Source organism: Camelus dromedarius, chromosome 24 (assembly GCF_036321535.1).
Source record: "Camelus dromedarius isolate mCamDro1 chromosome 24, mCamDro1.pat, whole genome shotgun sequence".
NCBI lineage: Eukaryota > Metazoa > Chordata > Mammalia > Artiodactyla > Camelidae > Camelus > Camelus dromedarius.
The window spans coordinates 27498094-27519239 of NC_087459.1; the positions used below are offsets into that span (position 1 = coordinate 27498094).

At 48.6% G+C, this 21146-nt stretch overlaps 1 protein-coding gene across 3 annotated transcripts in view; it reads left to right on the forward strand.

Annotated features, from left to right (window-relative positions):
* Positions 1 to 14904: 14904 nt before the first annotated feature.
* Positions 14905 to 21146, forward strand: part of LOC105089654 (NADPH--cytochrome P450 reductase) — a 52820-nt gene continuing 46578 nt past the window's right edge. The window contains exon 1 of one of the 3 annotated variants that reach the window (XM_031432698.2): positions 14905 to 15014. The gene's annotated coding sequence lies outside the window, so the exon portion shown is untranslated. Of the gene's footprint in view, positions 15015 to 15050; positions 15419 to 16696; positions 16760 to 21146 lie in introns of those variants that run through there. The other 2 variants (XM_031432697.2, XM_031432694.2) reach the window with 2 other exon arrangements.

Here is a 21146-nt window from a genome sequence, read left to right on the forward strand (position 1 = left end):
GGCTTGACTCGGGGCAGAGGTTCTGTTTCCGTGGTTGCCCACTCACACGGCTGTTGGTGGGAGAGCCCAGTGCCTTGCTAGCTATTGGAAGAAGGCCCCATCCTGTAGCACATAAGTGTCTCCACGAAGCTCCTTGAGTGTACCCACAGTGTGCCAGCTGACTTGGCCCCAGAGCTGGTGATGGAAGAGACAGTAAGGGAGAAGTTACGATGTCTTTTATGTCCCAGCTTTGGAAGTTACATGTTATCCTTTCTGCATACTCTACTGGTCACATAGGCCAGCCCTGATGCACTGTAGGAGGGAGCTATACAATGGTATGACTATCAGGAGGCAGGATTGTTGGGGGCCAAGCTAGAGACTGGCTGTCACAGTCTTCTGCTCCAAGATTTATACACCCACCACTCCTCACTCACATACCAGGAACCTGGCCATTACATTTCTCTCCCCGCTTCACCCTTACTCTCTCCCTCAGCCACCAAGGCCCAGGACTGGGCCTCTACAATGCCTCTTTCACCAGTTTCCTCATTCCTCCCCCCTGTCCTTATCCAGGTGAGATCCTTGTCACTTCCTGAACACCCAGGCTTATCTAATCCAAAATGTACGTGTTGTGTAAAACTTTTGTTGGCTCCCCAGCATTCAGACTCCTGGGTGAGACATTCGGTCCCATACCTGGCCTCCTTCTATCTTTCCGGCTCCTGCTCACCACTTCCCAGTGGACCTAACTTGAGCCTCACCAGATGTTCTCTAAGCAAGTTTTACCCCTTCATTGACTATGTTAGCTCTGCCTGGAACGTATTCTTTTTGTCTGTAAAACTCCTAGGCATCCTTCAAAACCCATCTCCCAGAATCCTTCTCTGATGCCCAGGACACTTTGTCCCTCCCAAGACATCCTCAGCCTCTGCTCACAAGCTTGTAACCATCTGATTACCTGCCAGGCCCTCCCTTCACAACTATGAACTTCCCCAGGGCAGGCACAGAGCCTGGCACATCTTGGGGTCCTTAGAACAAAGCCCAGGGCTGGGCACATGGGTGGGGGTTCTGCTGACTAGTGTTGAGGAATAATGCAGGTAGGGGCTAGGGTGGAGATCAGGTAGGATATGTGCAGTATCCTGCGAGTAACAAAACGCCGACTCAAATTGTCTTAACGAATGAGGACCTTCATTATCTCACATGGAAAGAAGCCCAGAAGTGGATGGGCAATTGGTATAGTGTGACCAGCAGTTCTGGAACCCTCTGCTCTGTGGTCTTCATTATTGGCTTTGTCCTTGAGCCAGTTCCCCTCATGGCCACAAGAAGGCTCCTCAAGTTCCCATGTCATTGGACATAATATCCAGAGGCAGAAAGCAGCTGTTTCCTTTAGTATCTTTCTCTTGGGAGCCAGGAACCCCCTCCCTGTAACCTCCCAGAAGACTTCCCCTCCTATTTCTTTGGCCATAACTGGGTCACGTGTCACTCCTAAGCCAGTCACCATCTGGGAGACTATCTGGGCACAGGGGCTATTGAGAGGAAACCAGCTAGCGGGACTGAGAGGGAGTCACAGCCTGACCGTGAGAGGAAGTGGGGTCATCTATGGATGGAGCTGGGAAATAGGGAGAGATTTTGGCATGTCTGAATCAAGCAAGGTGAGACGTTGAGGAAATAAGGTTGCTAAGGATGAGTTTCCAGACCGCTCATCAACCTAGTCAATTTCTATCCATTCATGCATTCAGTGATTGAGTAGCTATGTGTTAAGTCCCGTGTCCATCCTATGAAGTGAGTATTATTATTTCTATCTTAGAGTAAAAAAACTGAGGCACAGAAGTGGCATACCTCTTCAAGGTCTCAGAGTAGGTAGGAATTTCACATCTGTTGGGCTCCTGATGCAAGGATCTGAGTCTCCCCAAGAGAGACCCCAGGGAGCTGGGGAAGTCAGGTGTCCCAAATGAGCTTCACTCCTTTGGGCCCTGACCAGACCCAAAGGAAGCCTGGGCTTGGCCTAATGGGGCTTCTGTGATGTTTTATAAAGGGAGAGGCCTTAGCCAGGGCAAGAACTGTTCTGGAACCAGCTCCAGCCTCAGCTGCTGCCTTCAAGCCTGGCAGGAGCACTCAGGGTGGGGACATCTCTCAGATACAGATACCCTGGGCTCCACCCCTAATCCCTCACACCACACCTCTCTGCCCCATAAAAAGCCACCATGGGGTTCAAGCCCTGGGAAGGCAGGACGATCCTCAGCCCAGGACCTCCCCTGGCTGGTCAACCCTGCCTGGGGTGCCCACACCCCTAGATGTCCAGGTGGGTGCCTTCTCAGCATGGGGCAGGGCAGGATGGAGGGGGAGGGGGCCAGAGGCTAAGCACCCAGAGGTTTCAGTCCTGCTGCCCCACCCCCACCCCTGGCCCTCAGAGGGAAGTCTGGTTCAGGGCAAGGAGGGCACAGGTCAACTGGAACTGATACTGAGGGTAGCTGAAGGCAAGATGGCTGTAGCCAAGCCTCGATGAGGAGGCCAAGTAGCTGGCTGGGCTCTGCTCTGCCCTCTGTCCTGTCCCAGAAGAGAACGGGAAAGGAGGGAGCTGGTGTGGAGCCCACCCCCCACCCATGCCCATACCCAGCGGCAGAGTGGGAGACCAGTGCTTCGACCTCTCTGCGCTGAGTTTTCTCATCTGTAAAAGGTGGGGGGAATGCCTGTGATGAACTTGAAGACGCCTCTGTGCTGACTACTTCTGCTCTGAGTTTGTGGTGGGACTGGGTGTGGGCACCCCGCTCTCTTCCACCTCCCCTTGCTCTCACCCGCTTCCCATCCTGCAGTCATTTCTGATTTCCAGCCTTGAGCCCCCAAGACAAGGACTGGGACTGGAGTGTTGGGGTAACTTTTCAGAGCCTTAGGGGGGGCCCAGATCTTCGTGGTCATCTTCTCTCTTCCTGGAGGCAGGCTGGGCAGGCATTTCAGTGGAGAGAAGGGGAGTGGGGCGCCCAAGACCGCACTGCTTGGGAGGTGCAGGACTGGCCTGTGAAGCTCAGGGCCTGCTGCACAATTCCAGGGGTGCTGGCCCAGGTGCAGGGTACGGGCTGAGTCCCTGGAGAACCACCCCTAATTTCTCTAGCTCTGAGCTTCCTGGACTACCTGCAGAATGAAAACGTGTGCAGATACCTGGGCCCTGGCCTCTTGAATGGGGCTCTTTGGCGTGGTATCTGGGGATTCCTCCACCTAAAAAAGTTTGGAAGCCACTGCTCTGGATGACCTGGGAAGGGGTGGGGAGGGTGGGGTAATGGTGGTGAGACTGTCTCCTTTGTGAGCAGCCCTACAGAGACGGATGAGGATGCTGCCTGCAGCCTGGGAGGCCCTTGGACTCCCCGTGGGGTGGGCACCAGCAGGATCTGGCACTGGGGACCCCAGTGCACCTGCTTAGGCCAGGAGTTGGGGTGTTCTCCAGAGACCTTTTATAAAGGGAAGGAGGATGACCTTAACAAGGCAGACACCCTCTTCAAGGCAGGGTGGGGTGGCCACGTGCAGGCTGGGCAGCCCAAGGCAAGGAAGGAGTTTCTAGGGCTCCTTACTTCTGCTAAACACTCATCCCTCCTGAAAAACACGTTCTGCGGAATGAGGCCAGAGTGGTTTGAATTTCCTGAGCTACCACAACATCTTTGTCTCTTGGCAGACTTGGCAGAGCCAGTGTTGTCAAGATGAGTAAAATAATCCTGTTACCATCCCTGTGGGTCTGCAGGAGAGTTTCCTTCCTTGTGGGACATGACCCTTCTCCTGGAAGAAATTGCTCACAGACCCCTGGAGGGCTGCCTCCGGGCTGAAAAGTCTCTCTGAGCCCAAATGTAGGCAAAGCCCCTCCCCCAGAAATGCACTGAGGGCCACTTTGCAAAGAATCCTGTGAAAAATAATCCTGAAGCGTGAAAACCAAATATAGTGATTGGTGACAAGGGGACATTTCATTGTCTTTCTCTAGAGAGCTAGTCCTCCAAACTCACTGGTTCTACTGGTTCTGTGCCAGGACTCCAGGTGAGGTCTCCTCCAAGCAGGATGGGTGCCCTTCTGCCCCCTCCCCCTCTTCTTAGGAACAACCAACCAGTTTCCCTCACACCCAGACTCCAAGCGTTCATCTTTAGAAATCAGAGAACATAACAGCTCAACAGATAATTTCCCCTTCCTTTAGCTTGTTTAATTCTCAAACCAACTTTAGAATGTGGTAGGCTCACCCCCATTTTACAGATGAGAAACTGAGGCCCAGAGATGGGGACGACTTGCCCAAGGTCAGAGGCAGATTTCCACAAAGCTGAAGTCGCTTTAAGCTCCAAGATCCCCATTGGCTGAAAACAATAATATATGTGCAAAACTTTCACTGAAAACACTAGAAGTGAGTTTTACTTTTCTGTCATTACAAAGCAGCCATCTATGACTTTATTCAACAAAATGAAACAAGTTCTGGCTGATCATATTTGTCATATTGTGTTGTTTTTCTTGAAGGGGGCTCCCATGAAAACTGCTCCAGTCCTTCTGGGGTCTCGAGGGAAGGAAGTGGCGAGATGGAGGCTCCAAGTCAGTGGTCTTTCCTTCCACTTCCTCCTGCCCTTTTCCACCCCCACCTCCTCTTGTTGTTCCTACTGTTTCCAAGGTAATGAGTTGGTATGTTCTACCTGTTTTGTTTATCTGCAAAGGTAGATGCTTGGGAAATCATTGGCATAGATATTCTTAGTTCATATCACACTTTAAAAATAAGCCTGTAATCTCTGTTACAAGGGATTAGCCTGACTCATATTGTAAAAGGTGGAAATTACACTGGGATGGATGTCAGCTCATGTGAAAGGGAACTTAACCCTGTCAGAGATTTCACAGATGGATGGGCAGCCTGAAAAGGCAGTGAGCACCCAGTCCCGGGATGTGTGCATAGAAAGTCTGGAAGCCATTAGCTGCAAAAGAGGTGACTCCAAAACTGGGGAGAGGGGTGTTCAGGCAGATTGCTGTGTAAGATGGGTCCCTGAGAGTTCGTGGGGGCAGAAGGGTGGAAAGAGACCAACCTAGTGTGCAGATGAGTGAACACAGGAGAGAAGCTCTAAGAATTGGAATGTGGGCAGGAGGGCGCTTAGCAGCTTGGATGGCCTCAGCTGGGGGGCATCATGTCAGCTCAGCGCCCCCACATTCGGGGAGGTGGTTGTCACCAGGGCTGCTGCTCTTTCTGACCCTACTCCTAGCTCTGCTCTGCTGCACTGTGAGGTTTTCATTTCTTCTTGCCTCTGTCACTCTACTCAGTCCCAACTCGGCCCCTGACCCTGCTGGACACAGTGTATGATACTTCTGTGAGCCTAGTGTCTCCAACCAGGACCCAGGAGGAGTACCTGCTCGTGACCCTCTCACAGGTGCTGCCGAGGTAGAATTTGATATCGGGAGGGACCTGAGAATCCAGCCCCTTCAGAAGCTGTCAGCTACACCACCAGGGCAGGACAGAGCCTTGGGATGCTGTGAGGTTGTAATTAGATCTGTGGTTCTCAAACTACAGCATCACCTGTGGGGCTTTTGTTAAAACTCAGATTTCAGGATCCCCTCTCCCCCAGAGTTTCTGATTCAGTAGACTTTGTTGTTTTCTTTTTCTTTTTCCTTCTTTTTTTTAATGAAGGTACTGGGGATTGAACCCAAGACCTCACGCATGCTAAACACACACTCTACCACTAAGCTCGTACCCTCCCCCGTGATTCAGTAGACTTTGGAAGAAGCCTGAAATGTGGCATTTCGAACAAATTCCCAGGTGATGCTGATTGTCCTGGTTTGAGACCACACTTTGAGAATCACTGAACTAGACCAGTTGGTTCTCCATCTTGAGTTGGCCAGGAGACTGCCGGGCCCTCAAAGCCAGGGACCAGCTCTAACCCACTTCCATTTCTGCCAAGTGACTGCTCAGTGCCGACACATGGTAGATGCTCTCAGTAAGTGCTGTTTGAACTGAATGTTAATGGAAGCCACGCAGTCTTCGCCTCAGGGGCCCTTTCTCAATGGTCGGCTTTGGGTTCTGGTTGCCATGGCAACAGCAAGATCAGCAGCCAGGCAACACACGCTCTTTGCTACACTGAGGGGAGAAGGCAAAGGTTCTCGCCTAGCAGCACGTGGACAAGAATGTGAAGGGAGGGAGGGAAGCTGTGGCTTTCAAAACCTGCCACCCTCCCATTTGCTCTGCCATGGCCCCAGCTCCAGCTGCAAACCCAGGAGTGATTTAAACTTTGGTTGTGTAACAGAGAAAGGAACAAAGGGGTGGGCACGTGTAGGAAGCAGGAAAGAGGAAGGAGTCCTGGTCCCTGAGAACCAGTGCGCACTTGGCTACTTTACACCCATTAACCTGTTTAATCCTCACCCGAACCCCAAGGAGCCGTGTTACAAGGACCCACAAAACCCATCCAAGGTCTTGCAGCTGTCTGGGCCTTGGCAGCATCCAGACTGGAAACCCGATCTGCTGTTGCCAAAGGCCATGTTTGTTATTTCATTTCAGGGCTGCCTTTTTGAAATTGTGGAACTTTGGACACGATTAGAGGATCTAGGGGCACGGGGGTGGCAGGGTATCTGTGAGGGAGCTCTGGGGAAATTTTGACATCTCAGGGAGCCAGGCCAGTCATCTTCCCAGTTTCACCCTTCAAAGCAACTGCCCCCTCCTCCCCTTTGTATGAGCCATGCTGTGGACATGCACCCCCCGCCCCATCCCACTTCTGGCCAAGTTAACCGAATAAGGCAGTGGTTCTCATATTCCAGTGTGGCTAAGAATGAAGCTTATTTAAAATTTCAGTTTCTGGCTGGCCTCCAGAGATTCTGATCCAACGGCCGGGGGTATGGATGCCTAGGATTTGGCAGTTTTAATAAAAGGCTCCATGACGATTCAGATGTGCTGCCCTTTGAGACATCCAGCTAGGTCCTCCGTTCTCTCCTGTACTCTCACAGCCCCTTCCAGAAGCTCGCAGGTTTCAGTGACTTCTCGTCCTCTCAGCTGTTGCCTGGGAACGGTTCCTGTAATCCCCACATCACTGTCTCCATACAGCATATCCACAGCTGCCCACAGCTCGCCAGCTCGCCCCGCAGCCAGCAGGGCCACACACATCTAACTGGCTTAGTGAGCCCCACACCCCGGACCTCTACCCTGTTTTATAAGGACTTGGCCCTGACCTACCAGGAGGCCTGAGCTAGGAGCCTTGGGGCACTGGGCCAGCTGTCCCCAGCATTAGAAGAGAACTAGGATGTCTGCTCTTTGTAAAAGAGGTTTGGGCAGAGAAGCCCCCCATCTATGGAGAAAGAATAGACTTTGGTGTGCACTGGCCAGATGGTGCTCCTTCATTCCCTGCCTCAGATGGGGACAGGGCCAAGGGCTCATCCAAGAACTTCAGAAAGTTCAGAGTCACCCTAGGCGTGAGGTCAGGCCCGAGATTTGGCCTAGGGCTTAGAGGTCAGGAAAGTGTGTTTTCAGGCTCCTCCCTCCTCGCCTCTTTCACAATAAGGCTCACTTGGGTACCAGCCAGCCACCCTGCTATCACAGCCATTTTTTGATCATCATCACAAACCTCAGAACACCTGGGAGAAGAGGACAGGACAGGATTTTTCTCCCCATTTTGTGGATAAGGAAACTGCTTATCTAGGGAGGCTGTGCATCTGGTTAGCAGTCAAAGCAGAATCTGGCTCCTGATCCAGACGGAGCTCTGGGCCTCTGCGCTTTGGTGACTGCCTCATCCCTGGCCCTGTCAGGCACACTTAGCATGAGTTCCTGCTCAAGGCAGGGGGTTGCAAAGCATGACCTTGGAGATGGTATAAGACTCTGTGTGCCCATGAAGGAGGAAGCCAGAGTCAAAGAGAGCAGAGAAGAGTCAGGCCAACTGGAACAAGGGTCCTGAGAAGCTGAACCCTCCAAGGAAGGAACTGCCCTGGGTGTGGATGCAGGGACCACATGTGCACCAGCGTGAGAAATGTTACCACTCCAAAGTGAGAGCGGAACAGAGCCCCCCGGGGCTGGATGGGTGACCCAGGCCCATCACTGGGGAAGAATGGCTCCCAGGGATGGAGTGAAGTGGGAAGGGTTCAGACGTGCTTGGCACGCTCACTGTGGGGGCACCAGGCCCTGTCACAGTTTAGACACTTACTAGTTGTGGGATTTTGGGGCGCTTGGGACAGATCCCTTCACCCCTCTGAGCCTCTGTTTACTCATCTGTCAAATGGGGATTATAGTGTATACTTTTGAGAGATTTGCAGCAACATGGGTAGAAAGTTTAGCACAGCTCTCGGGATCTAGTTGGTGCTCAGTATATGGTAATTAGCTCCTGCCCTCCATCCCATAGCACGTGGAAGCCCGCTGCAAGTGCTCAGTAAACGCTGGGTCCTACGCAACAAGGAAAGGCTCCAAGGGATCATGGCGATCAAAAGTACCAGTACAGGGGAGTACATCCCTTGGCTTCGTGAAATGCTCCCTGTGTAAAAGCTTCTCTTGGGGAAAGAAGCTTTGCTTTTGGGGCCCGCTTCTGGCCCCCTCAGTCCCTGAGCTTTCTCTGTGTTGTTGGGGCCTGGGTTTTTTGGGTTGTTCCCATATAGGAGAACCTTGGGGTGTGGGACTTCACTGCCTGTGGCAGAGAAAGATCCATGATTCAGACACCCGCCCCACTTAGATCACACCTTCCTAGTGCAGCGGTGCCTGCAGCTTCACCTGGAAAAAATGTCCATGCGATTCAGTGGAGATAGCCCTCCCCAAATCAACAAAGCAGCAGCCTGGACAGGCCGCAAAGTCCTTGTCCTGCCATGACCACAGTCCTGGGCCCTGGCTCCCTTGCACCCCAGCCTTGGCTCTGGGGTCCCTGCCCCTTGGACCCTAACTCTCTTTCACCCAAGCCCCAGCTTCTTAACTCCAGGCCACCTTTCCTGAATCCCCTGTGGTCATCCGGCAAATGTCTCCATCCTGCCTGCATTTGGCAGAAACTGGGGGCGGGGAGGAAGAGAGAGGAGGCTTCTGAGACAGACCTGCCCTGGAGGGACTCCAGACTGATGAGAGAGGCCTATACTCCAGAAACATGATTAAAAGTAGAAAGTAATCAGTGGCCTTCTTAGCTCGGTGGGCAGCACATCAGTCTTGTAATCTGGTAAAAGAATTTACCGGAGACCAAGTCTTCCATAGACAACAGCGGGCCACACAGGCAAGAGGTGCCTGCGTGAGCACCAAGGGTGGGCATGCAGGGTCTTTTACTGGGGAGAGGAGGCTGTGCACAAAAGGAGTAGGGGCTGCATGATCCATTCGTGTTCAGGTAACTGATTGGTTGTAAGATCTGTCAGGGACTTTCTGAATAATAGGATGTACGACTCTGGTAAGGGCAGGACATGAGGCCTGTCCACCTAGGGTATTGCGAGACAGGCTCTCTTCTGGGGTGATGAGTCCTGCCAGGGTAAACACACGAGATGTTTTTATCCTGCAGGAATGCAGGTATGCGAAGTGTCCTGCACTGGGGAGTGGGGGTTAAGGTGTCAATGGCTCCAGGTACACAGATAGCCTAGGAATGGGGGTTTTATGACTCCAGAGAGTGCCAGCAGGCTCCACAAATAATAAGCCTTCTGGGATGGTGCTTACAGAGGGCCCGCAGGGCCCAGCAGGTAAGTAAATGCAAGTAGGTCCATGCAGACCAGTCACCACAAGCCACAGACCCGTAAATGTAGGGGTAAAAAAGTAGTAAATACTCTGGGCCTTGGAGAGCTGGACAGTGGTAGGGGAGCCATCACTCCTGGAGGGATCAGGGCATCTTTCCAGAGACAGGAGCATTGGTAGGATATGGACTTACAAACATGGGAGAGAACAGCATTCCTAGTGGCTCAGAGGAATGAAATGCACAGCATGTAAAAACTGGATCCGTCCAGTTCTGCTACAGTGGAGAGTTTGCGGAGAAAAGTTATAAAGATCAAATTGAAAAGATAGGTTGGGGTCAGATTTTGAATGATGTTCTTGCATTCCAGACGAGGCGATCCATCCATTCCACACACTATTGTGCACCTGCTAACACAGATAGGAATCCTAACACAGCTTCATGCTTCACAGTAACTCATTTGGATGGGGGCTGGAGGGGAAGGCAGTGTCTGAGAACCTTGGAGGAAGTTTCAGGAAAAAACTTGATACACCAGATCCATGAAGAGGTGGAGGTCTGTTTCTTTTAAATCGTGCCAGGCGGAAAAAGAAAGAACTTTCAGAAAGAGGATAGCTGCGCAGAAGAGCCCTGTAATCATCAGGGTGGTTTGGCTGTGTATCCCCTGTATGACGTTACAACAGTGTCAGTGCTGCCTGATGACTTTTAGGCTCAAGGGACAGACCAAGCAAAGCACGCACATGTAGAATGCAAATGTCGTCAGCCTCAGTAATGGAAATATTGAGGTTCAGATGGCTGAAGTGGGGAGGCAGAGGTGGGCATGCAGAGCAAAGGGAAGGGCAAGGATGCCAACAGCTTCATCGCATAGTGTGAAAAGATACTGCCTGCAGTGGATGGGTCAAGAAATAAAGGCCCAGCAGGGAGGTTATAGCTCAATGGTAGAGTGTGTGCCTAGCATGCACGAGATCCTGGGTTCAATCCCCAGCACCTCCATTTAATAAATAAATAAATAAACCTAATTACCTCTCCCCTCCAAATAAATAAATAAATAAATAAATAAATAAATAAATAAATAAATAAATAAATACATACATACATACATACATAAAGTTCCAAGGCTGTTACTTCAATTGTGAAGATGACTAACAGGAAGTCAAAGAGGTATATAAATAATTCCATTGGCATGTGGGCAGGGGAGGTGGGCTGTGGTTTTAATAACCATCATTAGCAGGACTCAAGAGATAACACCTAAAATATAGGACAACAGCTAGCCACAAAACACACGTATTTACCAGCATGGAAATAAGGACCAAAAGAAAGTGCTTAACAAGGTGAGAAGTGATTCTTTTTGGACAGCAAAGAAGATGAGGAGAAACGGAGGGGAATTGGCAGGAAACTGTAAGCCTACATGTGTATGTAACTTTGATTGATGAAAAATGTAGTGTATAGTCATCATTTTGTTTTGCTTTGTTGTTGTTGTTGTTGTTTACTAAAATAGAATTTATATACCATACAAATCACCCATTTAAAGTACATGTTGTGGGTACAACTTGGCAGGCCAATGATGAGGGTTGGTGAAAGAATTACCAGAGACCGACAAAAGTTTAGGGAAGTTTAACAGGTACCCTGCTATAGGCAACAGCAGGCCATAGCCTGTGTGAACCCCGAGGGTGGGCATGCAGGCTCTTTTACTGGGAGGAAGGGGCTCTGCACACAAGGAGTAGGGGGCTGCGTGGTTGTAAGATGTCAGGGACTTCTCTGAACTGTAGGATTTACAACTTTAATAAGGGCAGAATGTGAGACCTGTCCACCTAGGATATTGTGAGATGGACTCTCTCCTGGGATGATGAGTCTTGCCAGGGTAAAAACACAACAAGAGATGTTTTTATCCTGCAGAAATGCAGGTATGAGAAGGGTCCTGTAGTGAGAAGTGGGGGTTAAGGTGTCAATGGCTCCAGGTGTACAGAGCGCCCAGGAGTGGGGGGGTTATGACTCTAGAGAGTGCCAGCTGGCTCCACTATACACACAGTTCAGTATTTTAAAAATATCTTCGCAGAGTTGTGCAATCATCATCACCACCCTCACTCTTAGTACATTTTCATCACCTCTGAAAGCAATCTCACACCCATTAGCAGTCATTCCTTTTTTTGTAGATGAGGAATATTCTGTTGTATGGACACATCCCCTTTTACTCATCCATACATCAGCGGATGGACATATGAGTTGTTTCCCCTTTTTATAGTCATTATTCTTTAGATTTGGAAGCCAGTAAAAGAGTTGGTTCTTTGGCCAGTGACAAGATTGTTTAGGTATTTTTTAAAAAGTGTTTCTGTATTCGACTTAGAATAAGTAAAACATTCATAGGACACGTGAAAAATACAAAGGATGTACAGTGATGCTCCCTTCTTCCTTGGTCCCAATTCTCCCAGTTCTCTAGAGACAACCAATGCTATCACTTTTTTTTTCTCTTTCCAGAGAGGTCGAGCTTATATAGCTATGTATATACACACAGTATGTACGTTTTCCCTTCATCTTCCCCCACCGGAATGTTTTTAAAAACACAAACGGTAGCATTGTCTACCTACTGTCCAGCCCCTTGCATTTTTCTTTTATCAGTTTATCTGCAACGTGGTTCTGAATCAGCAATGAGCTTTCTTGTCTTTTTTTAGAGCTGGATGATATTCATGTTTGGATGGAGCAACAATAAATGACAGTGTGTCTTTCTACACAGCTCCACCAACCATGTGTCATCAAACTTGGATTTTGTTATTATTGTAGGTGAAAACTGGTATCTTGGTCAAGTTTTAATTTACATTTCTTTGATGTGTGGAATTGAGAAACTTTTCATATGGTTAAGAGCCATGTGTATTTCTTTTTTTAGTGAGCTGGTGATTCCTATCCTTTGCCCATTTATATTAATAAGTCTTTTTCTTGTTAGTAGGGGCTCTTTATTTAGGGAAACCAGTCCTTTGACTATTAATAATCGCAAATATTTCCTCCTGGTTTGTCCTTTGTCTTTTGAGTTTGCCTGTATTCTTTGACTTTGTTTTTGTTTGTTTTTAAATTCATTTTATTATTATCTTTTTAAATAGAGGTACTGGGGATTGAACCCAGGACCTCATGCATCTTAAGCATGTGCTCTACCACTAAGATATTGCTCCCCACCCCACCCCCAAGCCTGCCTGTAGGTCTTTGTTACATATCAAGTTTTAATTTTTATGTAGGTAGATTTCTTATCTTTCCACTTATCTCTTCTGGGGTTTGTGTCGTAACTCAGAAAGGCCTCTTAGAGATTAACACTAATTCTCCCATGGTTTCTTGTAGGACATTTCCTTTTTCTTCTCTTTTTAAAAATCATTTAAGTCTTTTACCTATCAGGAATTAATATTAGTGTGAGGTATGTATCCAACCTTTTTTTTTTTTCTTCCAGCTGGCTTATGAGAGTGTGCTTTTAGGGTGAAGGGACAGGAAGGCACTGTTACTGAGTCCAAGCTCATACTGCTCACCACAGGACAAGCCAATAAATCGAGAGATGAGTTGTTGAGGCAAGGAATAGCAACTTTATTCAGAAAGCCAGCAGACTGAGAAGATGGGGGACTAGTGTCCCAAAGAACCATCTTGCCTGAGTTAGATTCAGGCTTCTTTTATACTAGAAGGGGAGGGAGTAAAGTTAAACATTTCCTGTTTCTGGTCAGCCTTGGGAAGGGATATGTTTATTTCTTCCTTCCTTCAACCATTCACAGGTGGGCTGGGTCAGAATGTTTCCTGTGAGCTAAACAAAGGTATTCTGGCTTAATGCTCATTATCTGGGAGGCAGGATTCCCAGAGATGGGTCCTTATGTATAATTTAAGCTTATAGGCAAATCCCTTTAGAAGTTAACTTGTAGCAAAAGCAATAGAATACAAAGGTTGAAGTAAAAGAGACAGATCCAATATGGAGTCAAAATTGTTTTTCTTTATTACAGTAGGGCAGTGAGCAGAGCAGGATAAGAGGAAGTTTCCCTGGTAGTGGGTGTAGAAGAAACTGGAGGTGGCATGCAAGTCAGGAACTGTTGAGATCATCCAGATGAAAGGTGAAGCCAGGTAGGCCTGAACTAGGGCAGGGACAGTAGGAAAGATGAGAAGTGGGAGCGGCAGGAAGGGTGATCCTGGAGACAGAACCCATAGGACTCAGTTACTGGTTCAACGGGGAAAAGCAAAAGATGCCTGTTCCCTGCCTCAGCGATGCTATTAGCAGAGAAAGAGAGAGACTCAGTTTTATGTGTTCTGGCTTCACAGAAGCAGGATGCAAGGGTTAAAAGGTAAAGTTTGAAGGCTCTTTGGAATACGCCAGGGAGATGTTCAACAAGGTGTTGAAAAGATGAGACAGAGTATCAGAGATCTGGGTGATGAATTTCCCCACTGCTTTCTTGAGGGCCTAGGGCAGGAGTTAATGTATTCAGTCCCTTAGTAAGACACCATATGCCCCACCCTGAGAGCTACTGCATTCATCAGACCTGTTGGAGGTACTGGTTTCTGACAGACTAGATGGAGCACGGGAAGCCTAATGCTCGGGCCACATTAATAATCCTCTCTTTATATAGGACTTTACTATTTTTAAAGTATTTTGTTGTCATTGGTGGGTCTTATTTTCAAAGATGTAAAACAGGCTCTGAACGTAGTTGCCCAATGTTCCAAAAGGAATTCGCAGCAGAGCCTGTGATGATAATGAAGATGAAGACGATGATTGCAATGACTTACATTTCTAGAGCACTGACCTAAATTACTTATGAACGTGAGTTACATCACCTAATCTTCAACCCTCCAACAGGAACCACAGTTAAGAGGCAGAGGTGGGCTTCTCACCCCCGGATCAAGACAGCCAGGCTTTCCAAATCCTTGGCGCCATCTACCCCCCTCTGTCTCTATGGTTCAGTCCTAGCCCCTTGTCTGCTCACTTCCGGCCCCCAGACCCAAGCAGGCCAGTAATCTAACCCCAGGTTGGAGGGACCCCGGACACTCAGTCCCTGCAGCCTCGCCACTTTTAGGTGAGGGATCTGAGGGCCGCGGAGGAGAAAAGGCCACGAAAACACGTGAGCGGCAGCCGGCAGCAGGAGGCCAGGCAGCGCAACACACAGCCACAGCCCCTCAGAACGGCTGGGTCAAAGGCGGGAGGAGCCACAGTCGCCCGCTCCAGGGTACTCCTGCTCCGGAACAACGTGACGGGCTCCCGGGCCTCGGTGTGGAGCTGGGACGCTGAGGGGGCGTGGCCGTCGGGACCGTACCAAGAGCGCAGATTCGCAGGGGGAGGCCTGCCCCGGAAGCAAGCGCGCGGCCGGGTTGGGCGGAGCGGGCGCCGCCGCCAGCCACGCCCCCACCCCCGCGGCCGGCCCAGGAGGTGGTGGCGCCTCAGTGGTGCGGGCCTGCGTCCTGCTCCGGAGCTCGGAGTGCTGCCGGCTGTCCGTGGTGAGTGCGTGCGTCCGCCGACGTGGGGTGGACGAGTCCGGGTGCCAGGGCTCGGGGTGCGGGCGCTGCGGGGCCCGACGCATACCGGCCGCCTCGGCAGCCTGGGCCCTCGGCGCTGGGAAGGGCACTTTGGCCGGGGTGCTACCCGTTTCGCCCGATGCTAGCTTTGAAAGTGAGGCTCCCATCTCGGCCCTTCACTTCGATTTCACCTCTCACGGCGGCTTGAGGGTCGTCATTTCCACGGCAGAGGGTCCCGACGGGCCCTTCAGCGAGGATCCGGTCTCGGCCCACACTGCCACCCTCGGACTAAGCCACTTTTTCTCTCCGAGCCTCACTTTCCCTGTCTGCACAGTGGGCCTCAGGAGGCGGCCAGTCAGAGGGTTAACTCCTGTGGGACGCTCTGGGTGAGTGCGGGCGGGACCCGAATCTGACCCCGGAGCATCAGGTGGGCTCAGTCTGGGGCTCAGGCAAGCCCGCCAGCCCGGCCTTTCCTGGGAAACTCTTGAGTGTCTGAGTGCGGGCAAAGTCCTGGCATCCATGGCGGGGAGCAGTGCTTCTTGCGGGCAGGTGTCTTGGCAGCCGCTACCACAAGTCTTTGACGGGCTCAACTGGGCAGCGTGACACTCTTAAGTTCGTGGGAGCAACTGGGTAAGAGGTCGAGGTCTCCTGGGCGGCGAGGGAGCTTGACCTCGAGTTTTTGCTTTTCATTTCTCTAGGAGAGTCACCATTGTGTAAGCTGGTGACCAATACAGGGGAATTTGGGGTTTTTTCAAAGAATGTGGCTGCCTCCTCTCTCAGACCCAGAAAATGTAGCCTTTCTTCTGGGCTTGACCGAAGTAGGGAATAGTGCTGTCGCCCCGGGAGACCGGGCTGGAGTGGGTAGTCCTGGATTTGAACCTTGGCATCTTGGCAGGACACTACTTGGGAGCCTCTCCTTTTCTCCTCAGCAGCACAGATAGTGATACAGCTCACTTTGCGGGCCCCCACAGGACTGAGGTTCTGAGGATTAAAAGGGAGGGTCCTGGAGGGTGACATTTGAGAGCTGTAACGTTCTGTGTAAGCTGAGCAGTCAGCTAACCCTCTGGGATCCAGTGTCCTCACTATGTAATGCTGTAATTCCTCAGGCCCTCCTGTGTGAGAGAAGGCATTGATTCATTAATCTCTCACAGGTTCTGTCTACACAGATCCCATTTGAGTGGTTATGGGGTTAACCTGATTAGGAAAACAGTCCAGAAGTCCCAGTTAGTAAAGCAGTCAACCCAGAAGACTTCTCTTTGTGTTCCTCTAAGACATCCTAATTTTTCTCTTGAGAGTGTGGTCAGTCCTTGAGCTTCTCGTGATTTTCATACCACCTGAGGCAGAGAATTGTTTCATTGGGCAGGTAGCTTAATCATTATTGAAAAAATGGGTCTGCATTTCAGAGAATAGAGTATTAGCTTCCAGTGGTGTAGTGTTGAAAACTTCAAAGTGATCTTAACTCTCCCCAATTCTTTTGTGTCTGGTACTTGAAGAAAATTACAGGTGGGTTAGGTTTGAGGTGAAAGGAACTCCAGGGATGTACTTCAGCGCCTGGTAAAAGCAGCCTTGACTGCAGTCACCATAAGGCAAATGAGCCTCCTGGGTGATTTGAGTTTGTAAACAGCCACAGGAGTTGTTTGTTGCCTGACAAGCCTTAAATTTCAGGAGCTGCCAGTGACTTCGAATTGATCCTTCCTTAACCCCTTGAGAATCAGGATCTGGGTCAGGTAAGTTCTGTGTACTTAGGAGATAGACTGTTTGAAATCAGAACTGCTTGGCAAATCCAGAATCTTAACATGGAATAATTCAAGTTAATAAGAATTTGGCTCTTAAGCACACCTCCCCACCAGCAATGGAGGCTTCTCTAATTGTAAGACTTCTCACAGTGCCAGAGGGCCCAGCTGCCCTTGCAACATCTCTGCCTCCTTGTGCTTTAGGAAGGAGCAGGGCATTGGATTGGGGGTCAGGGAACTTGAGATCCAGCTCTGACACTAGCATTGCATGCCTCTCGGCAAACCACCCCAGGCCCGTGGGCCTCAGTTCAGTGCTATGGAATTTAACTTGTATGTCAGATTCATTTAAAAATTAAAGTCTGGCGGGAGGGTTTAGCTCAGTGTTGGTTTCATTAGCATGCACAAGGTCCTGGGTTCAATCTCCAGTACCTCCATTAAGAAATGAATACATAAATAAGCCTAATTACCTCCTCCTAGAAAATAAAAATAAATTTAAAAATAAATAAATAAAATCAGAAAAAAGTGAAATGGAGAAATGACTTATGAAAAATAATTTTTATGCTGTTTACAAAAATATTAAGGGCTCATTATTTTAAAAAGTGCTATTATAGAAATATGCAATACAATGAACATTCCTTCACAGTCTTACATAGAGACAAAAGATCACTGCTGGTGGTGTAGTATATAGTCTCCAGTTGTTTTTCTTTACATATAAGAACATCCGTTACCTAGATTTTTGTTTGTTTTTACTTAAAACAGCAGGAAGTTTTTGACTATTTAAATTTTAAACACAGAATTAAGATGAAACTTAATTCTGTTCTGAGGCTTGCTTTTTATTCCTTAACATGATGTCTTTCTATATCACTCTGTAAAGATCTACCTCATTCTTTTTTTAAAATGTCATTCTTTGTAAAAATGACAGAATATTCCAGTAGCCAGTATTAATGAAAGCAATTTATGCTGTGTACAGTCTTTTGCTATTTTGGATTCTGCTACAATGATTAGTTTTGTTCTTTATCTTTGGACAATTGGACAAACATTTTTTCATAATGAATTCTTAGAAGGGGCAGAGCTAGAACAGTTACGAACTTTTAACACATCGATCGCCACATCACCCAAATCTGAGTGACAGTTGTGTTTCCTCAGAGGCACTCGATCCCCAGTGGGCAATCAACGTGTTAAATGTATTCATTTAACAGATGTTGACTACCTCCTGTGTACCAGCTACTATGTGAGGTGTCGGGGGTATAGCAGTGAACAAAACAGACAGATCCTCTGTGGATCTGACACATGGTTTGTCAGATGATATGCTTTCAGGTTTCAGATTCATTTGAAAATTAAAATCAGAAAAAAGTGAAATGGAGAAATGACTTTCTTTTTTTATAAAAGTGTATTTTTTCTGTTTACAAAAATATTAAATGCTCACATAAAAAGACTATTGCAGAACATGCTGCAGACAGCGAACGTCCTTCATAGCCTTATACTGAGACTTTTTCTCTGTGGAGAGAAAGTACAGAGGAGCATGTGTGTTTGTAGAAATGGTGTGATTTTAAATGTCAGTAGGTATTGCCAGACTTCCCTACAGAAGCGATACCTTGTTACAGTCCCATCAACAGAGACTCATCATTTTTTAATTCATAATTTGTGAAGACTAACTGCTAATGGCAGAGCTGCTTTTATTTCAGGGAAATTTGTGCCAGACTCTGTGCTAAGTTTACACTATGTATGCACATGTGTACAAGTACATACACACTATATATATATATATACATATACATATATATTTTTTGGTTCTTCTGATGACTGGTGTTTGCATGCCCTCTTCACAGCTGGGGAGGCCACCTCCGAGATGACATCACTTGCTCAAGGCTATGAGCGTGAAGCTAAGGCCTCACGTAGGGCCATCTGCTTCCAGGGCCCTCCCTCCTCTTTCTGTGCAGTGTTATGTCATTTTCTGACTGCAGGGTTTTTTTGCTTTTTTTTTTTTTTTTTTGGTGGAAAGGAAATCTCCTAAAACATATAATTGCTTAATAATATGATTGTTCCTCCTCACTTCCAACACTGCAGTGCACAAGTGATTATATCTATCTTCTATGTTTCACTGTACATTTCATTATAATGTAAAAAACATACGTGAAATGAGTATCTTATAACAACATAAACTTTGCCAGTTATTATTATTATTATCTAGGCAAACAGAGCAAACAGAGCAAAACTGTTTTGCAGAGCAAAACTCCTGTGCAGTTATCTGGCATTGGGTAGAACTTTAGACTCACTGGGCCAATGGGGAGAAGCTCCTGGGTCAGAGGTAGCTTCCCAGCTTATATTGGTCCACACCAGGCCTTACTTTCTTCATCCACAATGTGAGGGAAAGAATCCGTGCTCAACCTGCCTCCTGGAACAGCTCAAGAGGTGTGTCTTTTCAATAGTGAATTCCCTTTATTCTTGACAGTGTTTCCATCCTGTCATCCCTGAGGAATGACACTTAGAAAACACATATTTGGCCTTGAGGCTCTCGAATTCCATGTTTAGGGCCTGGTTCAGCACTTGAGAACCCTGGCCTTAAGGGGAGCCAACGTTAGAGTAAATAGTGATGACCAAGTGTATTCAGTTCCTTCTTGAGATAATGCATGTGAGGCATTTACTCTTGGTGCTGAGCATGCTTGTGTGTGCTGAGGAGCACTCAGGACAAGCTGCCTTTATGTGGGGGGTCATGTGAGGCCCCACAGAAGAGGGGCCATTTGAGTTGGGTCTTGCAGGGTTTGTAGGAGCTCACTGAGCCCACCAAGGCACACCCTCTCTGGGGCATGTAAGGGTAGAGGTTGCCTGAGGCTTGGAAATGATTGGGGCTGATCTGAAGGCATCTTGTGAACCATGCTAAGTGATGGGAAGGCTTTTAAATAGGTCAGTGATGTGACTAGCACAGAACATGTGTTCTTGTCTTGGGTTTTTGGACTCTTTTTTACTGTGCAATGTCCTCCTCTCTGATTGAGTTCATCATTTAGGAGTCTTACTCTGCCTAAATCATACTGTTTTAGAGCTCTACATTGTTAAAGTGTTTTTCCTTCCCTAACCCTCTCACCAAGTGAGGTATTAGTTGTGTGCCTGTTGGGGTGTGTGTGCGTGTGAGTGAAGGTGGCAGAGGAGTCCCATGGTGCAAACCATGGCTCTTTGCAGGCTGGTGGCTCCTGTTGGTTGGGTCCACTAGAGCCAAATTCATCAGCCTCTGTTATGCCTGATGCTGGCTGGCATGGCAACTCAGTTAATGCTTAGGGATGTTGTGAACAGAGCATCTGGGGGACCTGGTTCTTCTCGCTGGCCAGTGGAAAAAACTGCTGACATGGGGGGCTTATTTATTTCACTTATCAAGAGGTGGCTGTGTTGGAGGGAAATCTAAGAATTATCCTTTAATTGGAGCACTGTGGGTTGAGGCAGTCTGATCTCCATTGCACAGCATCTGTACAGCTGAGAGAACTGTACCCCCAGAAATAAATCTGTTTCAAGGCTAATGTAGAATATAACCATGGGCCAAACTGTGGTGCCCTCCACTGTGGACTGGATTCTTTGGGAGATGTCCTGTGGTAGCAAAATAGAAGGGGAAAGCTGGCTTTTGTCCCCCTGGTTGTAATCACAGAGGAAGACGGACTCTGGGATGTGTCCTCTGATGTAGGGTTACAGAGTTTACGTCTCAGTGAAAGTTACGAATTATGTTTAGTCGTTAAAAAAAAAACTCCCCTAGTTTTATCTTTAATGCCTTTTCCTGTGGCCCTGCCCACCCCATTCCTTTTCCCTCAGTTCAGCCTTTCATGTCACCTCTTCCTGTGATGCTTAGGTAAGAGCACCGTGACCCTGTGATACTTTGATCCTCACGGCAGGCACCGTCATTGCGTTGGGTAGACTGGGTCTGTACAAAGGTTCGAGGACTGGGTAGGAACACATGAACTTGCGCTCACCTTCTGTGAACCCAGATGTGTTGACTCTGTATCTGTGGGTCACTTGGGTCAGCTTCCAACCCTGTAAACAGGGGTGGCACTTCTTGAAAACACAGGAGAATGGATGGGCCAATTGTGCCCGGCTTCTTTCCAGAGTGAGGTTTAGGGTGAGACACATTCCAGGCACTGGAGTGTTGCCCGCCAGGGATTTGCGGTCTTGTACAGAAGGACATTTGTCAATTTCAGTGAAGGGTTTCAGAACCTTTGTGATTAAGAAACCACACGGCGTTACCTGGACACGTTGGACGCAGTCCCTTATGTAATATGATTTGCAAACTCTAAAAGGTCGTTTAGCACGAGTGCAGAGATGAGCCAGCCCTTCCCGCCTGCCTGAAACCCCCGCTGGCAGTCTGTCTCCCAATAGTGACCTCACCATTCCCTGATCCCTG